The sequence below is a fragment of the Corvus hawaiiensis genome, chromosome 2 (genome assembly GCF_020740725.1).
Source record: "Corvus hawaiiensis isolate bCorHaw1 chromosome 2, bCorHaw1.pri.cur, whole genome shotgun sequence".
NCBI lineage: Eukaryota > Metazoa > Chordata > Aves > Passeriformes > Corvidae > Corvus > Corvus hawaiiensis.
Window position 1 is genome coordinate 33,784,470 of NC_063214.1, and position 12,832 is coordinate 33,797,301.

Consider the following 12,832-nt stretch of genomic DNA (forward strand, 5'->3'; position numbering starts at 1 on the left):
AATGAAATAATGATTACCCTTTGGATTTAATTAGCACAGAGCTGAGGCGGTGTTGAACAAGCATGTCTGTACATCAAAACATTCCTTGTGGCGCCGGGGAGCTCAGACCCAAACCGCTCATGCCTGCCAGGCTCAAACCAGGAATGGAGGGCAGAGACCTGGCTGTTTGTTCCCTGCCCATGATGCCAAGCCAGTCCAGGGCACATGCCTCGCCAAGGACATGGGGTCAGGGATGGCCCTTTCAGCCATCAGATGGGTCTGTGGCTGGAGGGCCAATCTGATCCTCCAGGAGCACTTTGTCATGCTGTGCGCTGCACAAACTTACTGAGGGTGCCATCCCCCCTCCCAAAAGACTGGGTGGTGCTGAAGGGAAGACCATCTCATCATGGAGCTTCATGTCCCCTATCCTTCAAGGTACATCTCCCACAGAGAGATAAATTCCACCCCCCATGCAAAAAAGCTGCCTGTTATTGACACGTCACAGGGAATTAGGATGAAGAATGGAAGCATTTCCATGCCTGAGACATGGGAGAACCATCCCTGAGACATCCAGCCTTCTCCAGCAGCCAGGTGGGGACAGGACAAAGGGACTGGGAGGACTGGGAGAAAGCCTCAGACATGGAGCAGGGCTGTAATGGAGGCTCAGGAGGCAACTACAAACTCACCTCCTGTCCAAGCGTCCCTCTATGATTTGATTCCAAGAAAAACACTTCTAGGAAAGCTGATTTCCCTCTTCTTTTGGCCACAGGCTTTGTTTCGGGTGCAGGACAAAACCTCAAGTGAACGGTGCTCAGGGAGGCTGGGAAACCCAGCAGGACCAGGAAGTTCACAAAAGCTCTTATCCCCAGGTGCTTGATATCCCATGTTTTCCATGCCAGTATCTTCCTTTTCCCACTGGGGAAACTAAGGCAGAAAGCACAGAGCTGGGATCATCATGCACCCATAAGACTTCCCACTACACCAAACAGCAGCAGGAATAAGATCCTGCCTGTCCATTCACAATGGACACCTTGCAAGACCAACCCTGCAATTATAGGGGCCAGTAACAGAAAGATGTTGAAGGTGAGTAAATTAAGGCAGGATTGATTCACTTACAGACAGAAAACAGGCACTCAGAAGGAATGGCAGGTCTTGGGTTTCTCAGCAAGGTTGCTGAGACCAAGAAGGGAAACACAACTCTTTTAATTTTAATTAACTCTTAACTGCAGCTCAGCAGTGACGTGTGAGCAGCACTTGACCACTTCTATCCTGATTTTCTGTCCAGTCCCTGCATCATAGAATCACAGAATCATAGAATGGTTTGGCTTGGAATGGACCTTAAAGATCATCTGGTTCCAACACCTCTGTCATGCACAAGGACACTTTCCACGAGACCAGGTCACTCAGGGCCTCGTTCAGCCTGGCCTTGAACACTTCCAGGGATGGGGTTTCCATAGCTTCTCTGGGCACCTTCCCCTTCCTTTTTATTACAGCTACATTTACCCTGCATGTGTTTGACTTTAATCGTGCAGGTATTTGTGATGACTTGGGCAGCAGTGTGCGAGCACCATCCCCTAAATCTGAAAGTTCCCTGCTCATTCTTCCATCACCTGAACATATTTGTTAACAGCTTGGCAAGGTAATCACAGTATAAATTATGCTGCTTAGCTACATGTGCAGCCCTTGAGATCCTCACACCATGATCACAACACCAGACAAAATCCACAGGATGCTGACGCTACTTCTTCATCCCTCTTACCACAAGGATTTTCCTGGGATACACAGAAAAGGAATTAGGTGGTCCCCACAGCTGGTTACAGGGGCTTACAGTAACAAGATGCACACTCTATTAGGTCTAAATGAGTAACATTGTTGGCTACAGGGTCTGCTGAGTGCTGGCAGCTGATCTCAGATGGTGTGTAGCTGTGGTCTTAGGAAAGACCATTTAAAAAAGTGTGAAAAAAAATTACAGCTAATTGCATTGTCACAACACTAGCACTGTAGTTTCCAAACACATAAAACTAAAGGCTATTGTCACTTCTGGCAGCATCCAGCATCATCAGACAGGGCTGAAATTTCCAAATTTTCCCATTTAATGGGTCTCTATGGAGTGTTTTTCATAGCCTGCCCAAGCATGACTCTTCTGCTGGCTTGAAATAGCCAGGGGCCAAGAGTGATTTCTTGGGGTTTTTTTCCAGGGAAGATATGCAGCCTTACCAGAGGGAAGACAGCCACACTCAGGTCCAGGGAGATTAAATGAGCCAAAATTACTGACTTTTTGGTGGGTGGGAAACTAACAGATTAAGGAACTCACTCCATTTTCCTCTCACCTGCATGTCTGAGAGTTGAGCCAGTCTGTATTAAGCCCTTCTCTATACAGATGATTTTTGCTCTGTCCCATGGTCTGTAAGCAGAGGACTTGGATCTGGAGCTGTTTCTCTTCTTTCAGCCAAGAGAAGGATTTTATTCCTTTAAAACAAACAGCTGACTGCCTTATTTTTCAGCTTGCCATGCTCCCCACTTTTATAATAAATAGGATTCCACCCTGGACAAGGGGGGATCTCAATATGCCACTCCTAGTCAGAAATGTGTTCAGGAGAAAAGAGGAGGGATTAACTTCCTCATAAATCATTTGCAATGAAATGGGTGGGGAGGCTAATGATTTTAAATGGGTACTTTGGCAATTCCTTTAATGAGAAGGAGGTAATTACATTGACCTTGAAGATCACATTATTCTCCTTGAGCCAGAGGAAAGAAGATATGAAGGATTGCCCCAGTTCTTGCTAAGCACAGGTTGAAGTTACTGAAGACTGACATGGTCAATAGCTAAATAGGTATTTAATCATAGCTAATATCTAAATGAGGCATTTGCTGTGTTGTCTGATTCATTTGTTACCTCCTAAGTGAAACATGGAGTCATAGAATATGATGAGTTAGAAGGGACCCACAAGGATCATCAAGTCCAACTCCTGGCCCTGCACAGGACACCCCCAGAATCACATCACGTGCCTGAGAGCATTGTCCAAACACTTCTTGAACTCTGGCAGGAAAGTACTTGTTCTTGTGCCTAGTTTTCTTTGTCTTTTAATTTTGGATCGGTTAAGGCCCTTGGGTTTGATTACCATTCCTTCTTGTGGAGGCAAATGCAGTGGATTGGAGGTAGGGATCTGAGTTGTCTTTGCACCCAGAATTCTGTCCAGGAGCCTGGGCCTTGGTGAGATCTGCACAATGCAGAGCCACAAGAGTTATGCCCTCAAACTAAGATGGTCCTAGAAAGCAGCCTTCTGTATTTTCCCAATGGAGCAAACTAGAGAAGTCCTCAAGGTTCACCTCTGAGCCTGATGCAATGCCTCATGTAATCCCAAAGCTGAGTTATGCTGAGCAGAAATCTTTCTGATTTAGAGCCACTCTTAGTTATTTGAGAAGACCCTGCTATGACTGTTGAGGGTCTCTATATCATGAGAGAGGTGAACATGTTGGACCAAAAAACAGAGACAGCTCAGGAGCTGGGACAAGAGGCAGGGGCAGAAGGCAAGGATTTGTTTTATCCTATGTAGGTATCCCCATTCAAGCTGGCAGCCCAGACTCAAGGGAGGGGACTGCTCTGTATGAATTAGTTCATCCAGGGTTGAAGATCTGAAGTGGGGGGATCATACCAGAGAAGTACTTCTTTCCCTCCTCTGACTATTAAGGAAAGCCATGGTGTCCAGCTCCATGATGATCCAGAGAGAAGAATCAAGTCCCACCATGGGGCTGTTCAGAGAAACAATTTCTTTCAGCTCTGCCCCCAAACTGAAAATTTCAGAGCAAGTGCAGCAAGAAATTACTCCTGTTGTCCTGATTCCACATAGTTTCCAGACTTTTTGCTGTTCTACCTGGTTTCTCTGTGGGACAAAGCCACAGGCAAAGATGGAAATGGGAATAAGGCTATGAAAAAAGCCAATCTGTTTTCTGCCTAATTTCTCTTTGCCAACAGCTACTACAGGTGGCAGACCAGAGAAAGAACAATTTAGACCTGAAGGGAAACTGCAGAATCTCACTGTATGATTGACTCTTTCAGAGATTGATGCTTTGGGCAGGTGCTGTCAGACATGTCTTAAAGGTTAGGACTGAAATTCTCCTCCAGAAGAGCTGATTTTCAACTTGTCACACTGAGTTCTGCTGTTTCCCCTATCACCTGGAAAAGGAGACACACATCAGCATCATCTGTCACCTCTGCTCATTGAAATAGCATCCAAATTAGTTGGAATAGTTGGGCGGCAGTAAGGTCACACAGTAAAAGGCTGAGGCTCTGATGGAAGCAGTATCTGCTACAAGAAGGTACAGCAGGGTCATGCACAAGCTTGAATGCCAGATACACTTGAGCTATAAGAAAGTCTGCTGTTAAACGTATGTGAAGAAAAGTAGATGCTTGCCCTTCTCCCATTTATTTTCTCCCAGGTTGCCCCATTCATGCCCGAAACTTTCTAGAGAAGAATCCAGTTCGGTCTGTGGCCTGGGGTGACGTTATGAAGCCGCTTTATTCCTTAACCATCTGCTCAATGCCCAAGGCCACTGTTTCTTTGAGATGGACCCAGGGGGCGGGGCCACGGGACCGAGTGCGGGGCAGTTGAACGGCTCAGCCCAGCGGCTCGGGGGCTCTGGGGCTGGGCAGGGCTCAGGAGGGAGTGCGCCGGGAGCGCTGTGCTGCTCTTTGGGTTTCTTTTGTGTCCTGGCTAGCTGGGGAAAGGTTCTGTTGGTTTTTCTTGTTCTTTTTTCCCTTCTCTCCCCCCCTTGCCTCACTGCCTCCCTTCCCTCCTCGCCAGTCCGGGGAGCCCATGGGGTGGCCCTGGCTGGTTCGAGCCCGTGTGTCTGTTCCCTCTCCGGGAATTTGTTGTATTTTGAGGTTTTTTGGGTTTTTTTTCCCTGTTCTACCCTGTTTTGTTTGGTGTTAATAAACAGTTTGCTTTTTTCCACTTTCACTTGCTGTGACCCACTTGTCTTATTGGTGGAGGAAAAGGGGAGGCCCTTTTCCCTTCAGAGGAGACACTCATTCCAGAGTGTTTCCTCCTGAAATTTTGTCTCCAAAACCGAGACCGTCTGGTACAGACAGATGCTATGATGGTCCACCTAACTTTTGATCTTTGTCTAAATTTGCCTGCTGACCCCTCATATCTCCATCCAAACAGGTTAATTCCTTGCTTGGCAACATCCCAGTGGGAACCACTGCTTGGTCTAAATAAAGCCCAAAGGAAGTTGTTTAAGAACTGGAAAGGGAAGGTTGAACAAAACTAAGCCATTTGAAGTTTGTGAAGGAGATTGTGGGCTTGATGGGATAAGGAGCTGCTGTTCTGCAGTGTAGGTGGAAGAGAGGACTTGGCTCAGTGGGAATGTGAGCTTGCCACTTTTCCCTTTTCTTTTTCATTCACACCAACCAAGCTCAGAGATCTTGCTGTGGGAAGATTCCTGCTGCCAGATGGCAAAATATTGGACACTGAAGACCCAATAAGACTGTGCTAATGTCTTTGTCCAAAATATGATCTTTGAGAGGTCTACAGAAGAAAGAGGGGGCAGGAAAAGTGTGATTAGCTAAAGCATAGGAGCCTGAAGCAGCGAGAACTTATGTAAGCATACAACCATCTCGTTCATACTGTACAGCTTCCTTCCTTTTGGGTTGAACTGGGAATACTCTAAAGAATGGCTTTGCTAAACCTGGCCACAGTCCAAGGTAATTTAATTGACTGTTAACACAAGTGCAACAGATAGCAGAAGGCATTTTTTGGTCTCCCGTGAAGGTCCTATGGCTCTCCCTCGCACCCATCTTCACCTATTTACTGCTGCATCTGGGTGGTCACACCAGCCTGCACCACCACTCCACCACCTCCCCCCCCCCCGCCGAGGTCTCTTGCAGCAGAGCTTGGAACAAGGGAAATTTCCCCATAAACCTCCTTTTTTGCAAGTGTTTCTGTGATCAGATTTTGTCCTAACAGAGAAAGAGCCCAAATACGTGATGGAGACGAACTGGGGGGGGGTGGGCTGTGAGCAACAGAACAGAGCAAGGCTCAAGAGTTGTAAGAGAGGAGCAGAAATAAAGTGTGCAAAGGTGTGATTTGTATATGGTATGTGGTAAAGGTGTGTGTGGGAGAGAAGAGTAAGAGCAAACACTGTGGGAGGGAACAGCACAGAAGCATGTGTTTGAAGGAAAGAAATCCCCAAACCCCATTCTAATTTGTTTCGTAGAAACTTCTCCCCACACTTGTTAGAAGGGAGCTGCCCTCCAGCACACGATGGCAACCAGCCACTTACATTGAATTTGTTGAGCAAGCCACCAAACAACTCCCCCAGGGAGGACAATCATTGTGGATCTAATTAAAGCTCGTCATGCTGCTCTGCTCTGCTGACCAGCCTCTGTGTGAATGAGATGACCTCCACTAATTTTATCTGACAATTATCATTGCATCAGGGCCAAATCCCTACATGGGATTTGACACCTGCCAAGAGATGGACAAAACAGCCAGAGCTCTGAAGGTGCAGGAGGGAAGAGGGACCTGGAAGCCCCAGTTATGCACTGGATGGGTCTGGCTGTCTCCTGTCCCAATGGGTTGAGGACACTGCCTGATGCCACACTGGTGAGACAGCAGGTGACACACTGGTGAGCAGAGCAGGCAGTAATGGCTGGAAAACTGGGTCCCCTCTACACAAAAGTATCATCAGCCCTCTTCTAGGAATATGGGACCAGCTCACACTGTCATTCACCTCCACCAGAGCAGTCTTTCAGAGAGTAGGTGGTTATTATTAAATGACAAATCTACTTAGATGTGGAACAAAAATCTAAAGGTATTACCTACACTTTGCTAATAATCAGTGGGCAGATGTTTCTGTCTCCCTAACAAGCTTGGGAAAGAATTTTGAGACAGATGTCTCCTCTCCATCCATGCTCCAGGGCCTCAAGGAGTATAGCTGTGTTCCTGTACCTATTCCCTGCACAGAGTTGTGTCAGGGCTCAGTGCAGTGCTAACCATGTCCTGGTGACAGCTTGGAGCATCAGGAAAATAGCAAAGGCTGGCCTAGGAAAAGCTGTCCAGCATGACAGACAGACAAACAGACAGTGTGCTACAGCCCCTGCATCTCTGCTTGTGCTCCCTGATGTTCAGCAGGTGGGGGAGTTGAATATCACTGCTCTCAACTGCCTGTTGGGAATGGTTCCTGCCCCATGTTATCCCTTGAAACCTGCTCAGGAATTGAGCAGAGATGTCAGCCAAACCACAGCCCAGTCTGGCAACACAGCAACAGATAATTGAAAGGTGCGCCAGTCCCCAGAGAAAGCCCTGGCACTAGTTAATTGATTAACATGGAAAAATGGGAGCAGATTTTTGATCAAATTATCCTTCATAAGATCCCTGAAGGAATGAGGCTTGAGAGAATGTGAGAGGAATCTCATTAAGCAATATCATTCATTTGTAGCATTTAAATAATTCCTCTGAAGACACACCCCTTAGGAACATCAAAGAACTGGGAAATTGCGGTGCGTCTTCAGGTGATAAACATGGCCCTGAGTGACCTCTGGGAATTTGATAGCTGCATAGTGCGTCTAAGGTTGAATCAGTGTGATTGACTTAAAACTGCTGTAAAGTCACAGGTAAATAACAGGGAACACACACACAAAAAACCACACACATTGCTCTGTATGGCAGCCAGACCAGAACTGTAAACCTCTAAGAGCACCTGACAACACGAGATCTCAGCTTGTTATTCTCTTGTTAGAATCAAATTCCCTTTTTAATATAAAAGCTTTTAAAATTATTTTCTTGTAGTCACAATATGAAGCCCCTGTGACCCTCTCAGGATCATCCTGCACACCAGAATGCACAACTCTCTCCAATCAAAAAGAAAATACGAGTTGCCAAAATCCAACATTCTCATTAGCATGACCAGTTAATCAGCTCTTACATACCTAATTAAACAAGTGTCTGTTGTACAGCAAACATCCCACCTGCTCTGATTCCTCTCTGTTTGCAAGGTCCTGTTTGTGGAGGGGCTGGACACAAGGGCCATGAGCTGCTCTCCTGGCTCACAGGCTCCATCTCCAAGCCATCCTGCCAGGTGGGCACTCAGGTGATTTATGTGATATCCTCAGCCTGGGGATTTACAGCACAGCCTTAAATATGAGAAACTGCAGCTGAAGCTTGATTAAATTTGCTTGTTCCTTCTCTGCTCTCATAGCTGATGGAAACAGTTTGATGCTATGGCATATGGGGTCATTACAGGTATCTAGTCTTGGAATCCAGAATCTGTGGAGAAAATGTGGGGGGTTTTCCTTTTGTTTTGAGCAGACACTCAGAGAAATTTGGTATTGGTTGCATCTGATGAAGCAGCAACATCTCTCATCAAGACATAAGTATCAAACTGTGGGGTCCCTCCCATCAAGGATGTGAGTGGGTGATTCCTTGAGCTCATTTAAGATGGTACAGGAAGATGAGAGCTTTGAGAATCTCTTGGGAAATATATGAAGACCAGAATTACATGAATAAGACCTTGAAAAAACATGAAAACCACAAGGTGGGAAGCAGTGTTCAGTTGCTCAGCTCAGTCAAAGTCACTTGATTACAGCAACAGTTTTCCGACTCTTGATTGTCTACCTGAGAGTGAAATAATGAAATATTCTAGAGTCAACCAAACTGAGATGATCCTTATGCAGCCATACAAATCCAGGTATTTGTGAGGCAGAGAACAATGATTAGTGGGTGCTTTGATGCTTCTGAAAGGCATTTTAAGAAGACATGAAAAACCTGTTACTGTTTTCCTGAGAGGCTAGCTTCCAAGAAGATAGACTTAAAGCTCATTCCTTGGTGATAACCAAGACAGAAGACACCCAAGCTGAGTGTTTGATGTGAAAACAAGTAAGCAATAATCAAAGGAAAGGATCTGTGAGGGAGGCAGAGGGTTGTTTTGTCTCTTTCAGGCTGCCGACTAGGAATTGGTCTCAGGCAGGAGATTCGGGGTCGCTACACTTTTGGTGTAAAGACTGACTCTGTTCAATACCACCTTTTCTAGTAGCACCACTGGATTTCTGCTTGTCTCCCTGAATCTCCACATCTGAGGAATCTGGTTCTTCTTCCTTGGGTTACTTTTTTCCCTGGCACCTCTGCATTACTTATTGCACTAATTGTCTCCTGTGTCAGACAATTTGATTCTAACACTGATGATCTGCTGCATCACCTCAAGATAACTTTACCAAAAACAATGGGCTAGATTCTTTGTTTAATGAGAGCAAGAGTCCCAGTTAAACCTATAGCTTTAGCTTTTACCTTACTAGTAAACCATCCAACTTACCCCATCTGTGGATCCAGCCATATGATGCTACACCAGACACCAATCCACAATACATCAATGGAAAATAAAGGCCACTTAAGACTGTTAGGTTTTATTACAGAAAACAAATGTTCCTCTGAGTTGGAATTACAACTAAGATATTCATATTCTGATCTGATTCCTCCAGCTCAATGTACTATCTCTGAAAGATAGAAAGATATTAATTCTATGTGCAAAGAATGTCTGGCAAACTGCCAGGGGTTTTTTGTTTGATTTTTTTTTTTCCTTTAATTACTGGAAAGTAAGATGGGGAGCTGGCTCCCTACCTAAGAATTGGAGCTAAAAGCATTTCATGATGAGAAATAACTCAAGCAAACATCTTTCCCCTTATCTCTCACAGTTCCTTTAAGTTTGTTTTGATTTATTTTTTGTTCTTAAAACCAAACCCTGTGTAGTTAATAAGCAGAGTGATAAAAAGAAAGCAATGCTCCATATCCAAACTGATGTATTTCTGCTCTGAGCACAATTTTACCAGCATGTCTCTTAAGGTCTCACTCAACTTCTCTCTCTGTTTTGTTTTTCCGTTGGTCGTTGCACATCAAATAAAAAGGAGAAAAAAGAAAATCAGGCTGAAAGGTGGGATATAAGATGTGAAGATGTAGAGAATAAAAGGTATATGGCACTGTCCCTATGGACAGGCTGAGGGAGAGGCAGCAGTGGTCTGCAATTGGCATTGGTTTGACAGTGTAAGAATTTCACAGTCACTGTACTCACCTCCTATCACAGTTGTGTTTAAGGTCTCAACCTGCCATGACTCTGCCCTTGGGGTGAAGAGGCATTTTATATTGTTACTGACGCTATTGACTAAGCCCTGCACATTTCAACTTTGAGTTCCTCTGTCTTATCAGTGCCTGCATGAGTTATACTTCCCCTAGGAGCAGAAAAAGTGTCCAGGTGTAAAGGGATGAGCTCCTACATGGTGTGATGAGGTCACCCCAATTTGCTGCTGTATCTGTCTACCATGAAGGTTCCCACAGAGTAGTTATTGGTCTCAGAGCACATGAGCTAGGACCCTCTGCATGAGGACTTAGACTCCTTCTTTGCTTTAGCTTTCAACACCCAAATAAACAAGCAGCCACAGATGTCACGTACCTAATGCCTGAAGACATGAGCACAAGGTCACATTACACTGTCTTGAGATACTTCTTGTCAGCAGCCTGCAGATAATGAGGGGTAATCTAGTTTAGGCTCATCCTCTGCACTCGTGAGCTAAACTCAGACCAATAATAGTGCTTTTGCCTGGCGATGAGTTTACATCCAAGAAATTGCTGCGGCTCAGCTGATTTGTTGTAATCTGCTCATGCAACAAGCACCAACAATTTCCAAGGCTGCTGTAACAGCTTGCTCCAAGGACAGCAGCTACAGCTTGGCAGCAAGACCATTTAGCTTTAAAGTAAAGGCTCCTCGAAGAGCACCGCTGCCTTTAAGGCTGGAAGCAATAGGCTCTTGACCTCTATTTGGTTCAACAGCTATCGCTGAGAAGAAATAGGAGTCTAGCGCAGCACAACAGCTTGGAGATGTTGCATTCCAGAGGGTACCTTTGCAGCAGGGATGCTTACAAAGCAGGGCAGGGGGTAACTGGTGGAAATGTCACCCCTAGTTTAATTCAGACCATAAAAACCAGCAGATTCCTGGTTGCATTTTTGGGAGTGGGCATTCCTACTCAAGTGAATTAATGAGACTCACCTTGTTCTCGTGCATATTTGATATTTCACTGTCCTAGGGCATTTAGAGGAGCTGGGTTGAGTGCCTGGTTTTTCGTAATCCATGATATTTTCTTTATCTTTCTTTGCCTTAGATTTCACCAAGGCTTTCCATGTGTTCAGTCTATTAAACCCACCAAAGGGAGACATTTGAAAATGCTGTTGTGCCTTGCAGAGTTCAGTCACAATGGATTTCACAGGCCACGCTGCTCCTACAAAAAAGGAACAGGATTTGGTCATGCGAGACCTTGCTGAAATACATCAGTTTAATTAGGGATTATTTTGCAAGGGTGGAAAATATTTATCCTGCATACAAAGTGGAAATGACCAAAAGTTGCCTCATTAATGTTGATTCACTGCAGCCAGCACAGAGACTGGAGCTCCCTGATGAATGGCACTCCCTTCATGCCAATATACTCCACATCCATAATGGCTGAACAAGGCTCATTTTATGGGAGCACTGGTGTGGACAAGAGGCAGGACCATGGGCACACAACCTGCACATGGACCAACACCTGTGCAGCCCCAGAGGTTGGAGCTTGGGGCATCCCTGAGGGGATGGTGCTTCCTCCTCACAGCCCCCAAGCCCATCCTGGATTCTGCTCCAGGGATCAGGCAAGAATGGCAAATTAAGGGAAGGGAAAAATTTGGGATTAAAATTGGGAATTGTCTGCAGTGGGGTCTTGGCTGCACTTTCATTACCACTGGTCTCAGATACCACTTTTCCCTAGGCCAGGAGTTTCTGATCACGCTGTGAGTCTTGGCACCTTTCATTATCAGACACAGGTGACACAGGAGGACACAACCCCGCCCCACACATGCTTCTCCCAAATGGACAAATCAGTGTGTCCTGGGTATACACCTGCAATGACAGGGAGAACCAACACCATGGAGTCTGAATCACGATGAGGATAAGGTTTGCCATCATAAAGTGACTTTAATGCATATGTCAGGACAGCCTGGAAGAGGACAGGTGTGACAGAGGTGTTTGACCTGTACCAGACAAATTCCTTCATGGAGCTACAGACTTGTGTACAACAGCTGAGATAGCTAAGCCTGTTGCTTCTACTCTCTGCTGGCCCTTTGTGGAGGTCTCATGGACTCACAAACATCAGTAGACCACATGATTAAACTGTTCTTGTATACCACACAGGGGTGTGACCTTCAGAGTGAACCAAAGCACTGCCCAACACCTCTGGGGTTTATTGTTGTGCTAAATTGATTTTTGTCTACATTCCTAAATACTTGGAGAAAATCCTTTTGCTGATTTGGCAGGTGAGGCTTGGTGAAGTTTTAGTGGGGCTGTGTCTCAATCCTTTAAAACTGGCTTAGGCAATCCAAGTCACTGAGGGGTTGTCTCATTTCGTGTTAGAGCCACGATACATTATCTGGCTTATCCCAAGGCAGGGACCTCACATGAGTTGGGGAATTACTTTAGCAGTGGCCATTTATTTTCTGTGACTAAAAATGGGAGCTGGAGGTGGCTCAATCAAATGGAGTGGAGATGTTTGCATTTAGATGTGTGAAGGAAAATTAAGTTCATCCCACCCGGTGATGGATGTGGCTTGCATGTAGCTACACAAGGATGCAGGAAAAGGAGACTTTTGTATTGTATGTATACATCATAGAAAAAGATGGAGATCGTGTTAAGAAAGCAGAGGATCAAGCAGGAAAGAAGAAAGGAGCAAAGATCATGTTCTTGGTGATCCAATGAGACAACAGATCATTATTTGAGCCATTTGCCACTCAAATCATTGCATCTGAAATTGTCTTACTAACAACCAGGGTGTCTTTAAGAC